The sequence below is a fragment of the Vicia villosa genome, linkage group LG4, assembly GCF_029867415.1.
Source record: "Vicia villosa cultivar HV-30 ecotype Madison, WI linkage group LG4, Vvil1.0, whole genome shotgun sequence".
NCBI classification, from domain to species: domain Eukaryota; kingdom Viridiplantae; phylum Streptophyta; class Magnoliopsida; order Fabales; family Fabaceae; genus Vicia; species Vicia villosa.
Genome location: NC_081183.1, coordinates 173687404 through 173694563, shown reverse-complemented (window position 1 = coordinate 173694563; position 7160 = coordinate 173687404). Strand labels below are relative to the sequence as shown.

General features: G+C 34.0%; 1 long non-coding RNA gene across 9 annotated transcripts; it reads right to left on the bottom strand.

Moving 5' to 3' along the window:
- LOC131595997 (uncharacterized) lies at positions 1 to 5820 on the bottom strand. Of its 9 annotated transcripts, none has more exons than XR_009282129.1 (8): positions 5458 to 5820; positions 5175 to 5332; positions 4290 to 5088; positions 2976 to 3128; positions 2772 to 2892; positions 2589 to 2659; positions 1359 to 2442; positions 1 to 907 (listed from the first exon to the last, which is right to left on the bottom strand). It is a non-coding gene; the product is annotated as an uncharacterized LOC131595997 (long non-coding RNA). The 9 variants fall into 9 exon arrangements; XR_009282136.1 differs by having other exon boundaries at positions 2362 to 2442; XR_009282134.1 differs by lacking the exon at positions 1 to 907 and having other exon boundaries at positions 945 to 1842; positions 2362 to 2442.
- Between the last annotated feature and the right edge of the window lie 1340 nt (positions 5821 to 7160).

Genomic DNA, 7160 nt, shown 5'->3' with positions numbered 1-7160 from the left:
AAAACAGATGGTAAGATGTTTCTAAATCAGCATTACAAAGGGAGCACATGTATGTGATAGATAATCCTCTTAAGGAAAGATTCTCATATGTTGGCAGCTTGTTATGGATGAGTCTCCACACCATCATATAATGCATAGGAGAAATATTTTTATCCCATAGAAACTTTGCCTAGCTAGCAGTAAGATGCGTCTTTTGTATGAAATCATAAGCCTGCTTCAGACTCAAATCTCCATGAACATAATCTATCCAAATAATAGAATCTTCAATTTCAAATTCTGGTATGTGTATAGCAGAGATCAACGCAAAAGACTAGGAAACACAGTTTGGATATTCAAAGGAATGCACCAGGCTCTATTAATCAGTCAATCTTTAACCATAGTGGTGAGAGATTTTTGGAAGATAGCAGGAATTTTATACCTATTAGCCAGATATTCAACAATCCAAATGTCTAGCCAAAAGTTGATCTTAAAGCCATTGTAAATTATCCAAGAGGTGTTCTCCATAACAGTTTTGTACCTCTCCTTAATACTTGTCCAGATTAAAGATTTGATATTATCAGGTATGACATTACAACTCCTCTTGACACGGGCAGCAAGAAGATTAGACCAACTCAGATTTCCTTTGACAAAGTACCAGCACAGATGAATATTTGTGGCAGCATTGAAAGAGGATAAAGACTTTAGTCCAAGCCCACCTTCCTTGAGACCTTTGCAACAATTTTCCAAGCTTCAGTAAAAAGTTTTTTTTGATCCAAGCAACCACTCCATATAAAATTTCGCTTCCAAGTGCTAATCTTCTTAATGCAATGGACCATCATGCTTTAAATGACTGCCTTTACCAATTGGACCTTGCCGGCCATATAGAGTAGGCAAGCTTTCCAAGTTGCAAGTCTCCAATTGATTTTATCTGGGATGAACATAAATTAAACAACTTTATATCTACCAAAAATATAGGGACACCACTACGCCAAATAAGCTATTTAATAGCGTTTTTTTTGTTTTTGATAGCACTTAAAAGCGCTATTAACCGCGCCGCTATTGTAAACGTTTTTTGTTTAATAGCACTTTAAAAGCGCTATTAAAGTACCAGTTTTTAATAGCGTTTTTCCTTAAGTGCTACTGAAGTAGGCATTTTGTATGTTTTTTATTTGATTTTGATAGCACTTTCAAACAAAGCGCTATTATAGGGCACATGTTTGATAGCACTTTCAAACAAAGCGCTATTATAAGGCACCTGTTTGATAGCACTTTCAAACAAAGTGCTAATATATGGCACATATTTGATAGCACTTTCTTTAAAAAGTGCTATTATAGGATGTTTCATTAATAGCACTCTTTAGAAAACGCTATTGTAGTACCTTTTCTTTACACAGAAGACATACACACAATTGTAATTTAGTTCAACCTATTAGGCAAGAACAGCTTGGCATGTCTATCCTCACCCCTTTTTATAGATCATAGATTGAACATCTCCAAAAGAGATTTAAAAACTGAAAAAACAACATAAAATACATATGAAATTAAAAATACTCTAACATTTATTAAAAAAATCAAGGTATTGCGTAAACAGAGCAGGCATAATTCCTATAAACAAATTAATTTACATATTAACAAACACAACGGTGAAACTAACAAAAAAACAAAAAAAAACTATACCATACACTTCTTTACTGTAGCATTAGATGTGTACCTTAAAGTTGAATAAAAACTATACAAAACAACAAACTCGCATATACTAACTACCACTAGAATGCTGCTAAATTGTCCCCGCCTACTACATTTTTCAAGTGAAAACATTTGTGTCAGCGTGTGAAAAGACACCACAGTTGCACTAGAGACAGTCTGTAAGATATGGAACAAAAGTTTTGTTATCCGATTTGAGTATCCATTTTTGGTTATATGGAGTTTACTGAAATGTAATCACACGACTACCTACACGTAATACACCTGTCCCAAAACCATTGATTTACTCCAGGTACACTGTTGGTTAAACAAGGTTTTTTGTAGTTGTTTGATGAGATGTGATATGATTTGAAGTGGGTGCTTTAGAATAAGTGTCCCCATCATTACTCAAGGAAAATCAAAGGAAATATAATATTGAACCCCATGCAAAATCACCTCCGGAAAAATAATAGAAAGTTCTTCGCGCTCTGTTGCACTTGCTACACCAGGGTTGTCTAGGTTGGGCATTATGAATTTTATAACTAATTACTCTATAAAGTCAATGTCAACTCGTTTTGGTTGGGGTTGAACAGCTTCAAAATGCAATAAAGCTTGTGTACAAAATGAAGTTAGACAATCTCATTAAATATGAATTTTCAACAGCATAAGGGCACATGGAAAGTGTAAGTGTGGACAGACCTCAAGTAGTGCCTTTGACAGTGAAGCGTTCTCAAGACCCCCAAATAAAATCTCTTTAGCCTTTTCAGCATTTCCAGAAGCCTAATGACGGAATGAGAGAATATTTCAAAAACAAAACAACACAATTTTCTCACAATCGAACAAAGCAACTGATGCAAAAAAACTACAAAATTGATCAAGATAAATGTAAGAATGGCCATTTTAGATTAGAGGTTGTGATTTTGTACCGAATAATTAGGAGGCTTTATTAGTCGACATAAATGAGAAGCTCGCAAATATCATTATCATTTATCAGGATCTAGACAGGTCAGCAAAAACAATAGCTAATGTTAATTAAGAGAACTGTAACTATTTCAGGTTCAAAAGCCAAATGTGCATAAACTACCAAGAATACAAATATGCTACCAGACCTAGCAAATAAACATATGGAGAATACTGAGCAAGCAACATTGGCAGTGTTTGTGAATGTTCTTTTCCTTTCTCAATGTCAATGGCCTGTTCATACAAAGAGAAGGCATCCTCCAACTTCCTCTGCAGTATCATGCATGGGAAAAGCTGTAAATTTAATTAAAAATCAAATCACAATCTAGGAACGCTTTTGTAAGTCAGCATACCAATCGATGTTCCATATTGGCATGCCTGATTATTGCTTCAAGAAGGCCTGGAGAAATTTCAGTGTGCACAAGATGATACGCAGCTCTAGCACCCACGATATCTCCCGCGTGCTCCTTGAACCGAGCACAAAAAATATGTGTCTCAGGTTGTCTCTGCATCATGACAAGCAAAAACTGATGAAGCAGCAGAAAATCAAGGGCAAATCCTCTCTCACAAGAAATGTAATTAAGATAAAGCTAGTAGACAAAGGTACATGCGAACATCACATTCTATAAATAAGACTAAGTTGTATGCTCTAGTAGTACAAGGAAGCTTGTCAGTGATGTAAAAATACTAAGTTGTATGCTCTAGTAGTACCAAGAAGCTTGTCAATGATGTAGAAATACAAAGTTGTATGCTCTAGTAGTACTAGGAAGCTTGTCAGTGATGTAAAAATACTAAGTTGTATGCTCTAGTAGTACCAAGAAGCTTGTCAGTGATGTAAAATAATCCGACGTACATATTACAAGGTTGGTTAGGCTTTCATGAAAACAGATTTACGACATAATATCATAGTCTCCATGAAAAGAAAGTGAATAATTAAAACACTATCAAGTGCCAATCTCAAATGGATCCTAAGCTTTTGGGAAATGATTATATTCATAAGCTTTCACTTGCAGGAAATTAAAATGTGTCATTGGCAACACGGTGTATATAAAATTTATGTTTTCAGCTAAGGGAGGGCACGAGAAAAACAATAGACAACTGAACTCTAATTTAATAAAATAATATATACAAATGAATATAAAATACAACTTTATAAAATACTCTCATTTAAAATTACATACATACTCCCATCATTTAATATTAAAAAAAGAACATAAAATGAAAAAGAGAAGGAACAACCTTAAGGTAACTCTGAATGACAAATGGCTTTTTAATTTAACATGAAAAGTAGGTGCACTCACAAAAATTTCATTAACGGCGAGAACTTCTACTTATACATATGATATTTTTGGTGTTGGAATATATCATATGAAAAACAACTCATACTATTTTGATTGAATAATAGGGGAATTTAGTTCAGCTTAGATTATCTGTTAGCATTAGTTGTCATATTTCTTTATATATGATTATTGTTTCATTATTTGATTAGAATAGTATTGTTAGTATAAAGATTAAGGTTTTGTATTTTGTAATAGTACACAACCTATCACTTGACCTATATATTAATATTTAAGTATTCATTTCTTTCTTTATATACCATAAAGACTAAATCATATAACTTCAATAATGAATCACATCAGAAAAAGTGTTACAAGGATGTTTCTAACCTTGAAAGGAAAACAAATGGAATGATAACTGCATGATATCCACCAATAACATTTGTTGCCCTAGATGAATAGCTCTTTAAGAGAAATTCACATGCAGTATGAGAGCTTTTGTCACCGGCACTCAAAGACTGCTATATAATTTAAGGCTTTTGCACAGGCACCTGCAAGGCGCATTTTGCAGCAGTACTTTTTTCTTCTTTAACAACGAAAAACAACAACCTCGTCAGCATATTAGCATATGGTTTGATGTCAACACCAACACTTTCAAGCAACAGTAATGAAATTGGCAACACCAACTCTACACAGTTACAAAAACCATATGTATATATCAGACAAATCTAAACTAAAGCCTAGAATTGAAAGAGTACAACAGTTCATGAATCTAGAGAATAATTAACAGCTGGTTGTTAGGATCTGCCATAAATAGCTCGGAACAGATGGTGATTGACTGGAATTAATTTCAAATCCATATCCAACAATTATTTGTGTATAACTTAAAGGTCAATTGCATATAGACCTATTTTATATATTGTACCGTTTTATACACTTAAAAATCAGACCCATATACAAACTGAAAACAAGGATAAACCTGAAAGAATTAACCACAACATTAGAAGCACAAATGTCATAAAAATTTAATAACAAACCTAGTGTTAAGACCCACACCAGAACGCATTAAATGAGCATCAATAACTTTAATACACGAGTCTAAAGTTTCCCACATTGGAGAAACTTTGGCAATAGAAATTCTAAAACTTTTAAGCTTCTTTGACTTAGTTCCAACGTTTGCTGCGTGAAGCTGAAATATGGACAGCAAAAAAGCATAAGAATATGCAAAGATTTATTATCGAATTCAAGGAAGAATCAAATATCAGTCGACAAAACCTCAAAGTAATTGAGCCCTTGGTCTTCTAAGCTTGATAAACTTTCAAGCATGCAGGTTCTTGTTCTTCTAAGAATTAAATAAGCAGAAGACAAAGAAGAAGTAAATCAAAGCAGAGGACCGAAATTGCCGACACCGATGCAAACGAGACACGCTGCTTCTGCAACCGCACGCACAATTGAAGAAATTTCAATCCAAAATCCCTATGTTTCTAAATTTCTGATTGAAACAGAACAAATAAGTAAGTGGAAAAAGCTCAAAATAAAGAAGAATTTGTATACCTACCTTTGGAGATTCCGATGAAGATTTCAACTCCGATACGTGATTTCTGGCCAGACGAATGGAGAAGAGTATGTTGTTAGGTTCGTTCTTTATTTCTGGTGGAGAATCGATGGCCGACGAGGGAGAATCGATGGCAAGTGGTGAATCGATGATGGTGAATCAAAGACACAGATGAAGAAAGTGGTGTATCTATGGCTGAAGGTGGCGAATCGATGGTGGGGTTACCGGAACATGACGACACATGACGGCGAAGATGAAGAAGAATCGAAAAGTTTTTGGGATGAAGAAGATTAGGGATTTTAGGTGGTGAATGGTCAAAATTGTGCGCCAAAACAAAAAAGTATCCAGCAAAAGGTTTTCTCTTATTTTATTTATTATTTTATTCTTCAAGAGCTATTTCTTTTTATATTTTATTAAATACTTACTATAAAATAATAGCGCTTTTCCTATAAACGCTAACATAGGTTAGTTTAATATTAGCATTTTACAAAAGTGCTATGTTAGTGAGTTATACTAATAGCGCTTTTTTAGAAGCGCTATCTTAGTGTATAATATTAATAGCATTTTGAGAAAAGTGCTATCTTATTGAAGTTTATTAATAGCGCTTTTCTATAAAGTGCTATCAAAATCACATTGTTTGTATTTTATAATAGCGCCCGAACACAAAGTGCTATTATAGATGTGTTTTTTCCTTTTTAATAGCACTTTTTTTAAAAGTGCTATTAAATTAGGCGATACAAAATATCAATTTTGGTGCACCCAGGTAAATGAAATGAGGATTGACCATTGTGAAACCAATTAAATCAGCCATGGATTTAGATCTTCCAGGAGTCATAAAGCATAATCCTTGAGTAGGCTAGCAATGGCATTTAAATATTTATGATCTCCTCTACAAAATATCATAATATCATCAGCATATAAAGTATGTGAAGGCAGAAAGATATTCCTAGAGGCCTTAATGAGATTCATTTGGTTTGTCTCAACAAGATGAGAGATTCCTCTACTAAGAGAAGAGGAGAAAGTGGATCTCCTTGTCTCACACCATTAGAGCACTTAAAGTAACCAGCTTGTTTCCCATCAAAGCCAATGGAAAAAGTTGCAGATTGCAAAATAGTGGAGATTCAATTACAAAAATTACTACTAAAGCCAAAACATGGAAGGGTTTTGATGATGAAGACCCAACTAAGGGTGTCAAAAGCCTTAGATATATCAATCTTCAAGTCTACATTACCACTGTAATTTCTATTGTAAAGAATATTTATGGCCTTAGAAGTGAGGCAAATGCTATCTTTTATATTTCTGCCAATAACAAAACCCTTTTGCAAGAGATATCAAAGAAGGCATAATGGAAGACAATCTCTCAGCAAGGATTTTAGAAATAATTTTAAGCTTAAAATTGGCTGAAGTAATGAGCCAGTAATGATTTAATGCCTTAGGCTCATTACTCTTGGGAATGAGAATGATAATGTCAGTATTATAATTAGGGAGGATTCAACACTACAAAAAAATGATTGACATCATTACTAATATCAACTTCAATAATGTTTTAGTAATTTTAGAAAAAGATAGCACCAAAACCATCGGGTCCTGGAGCAAAATCAGTCTTCAAGTTCACGACAGCCTTATATATCCCATCCTCATTAGGAGTCAGGGAGAGCATGGCATTACTATGGTCATGCACCAACTTACGGATGACCTTCTAAATT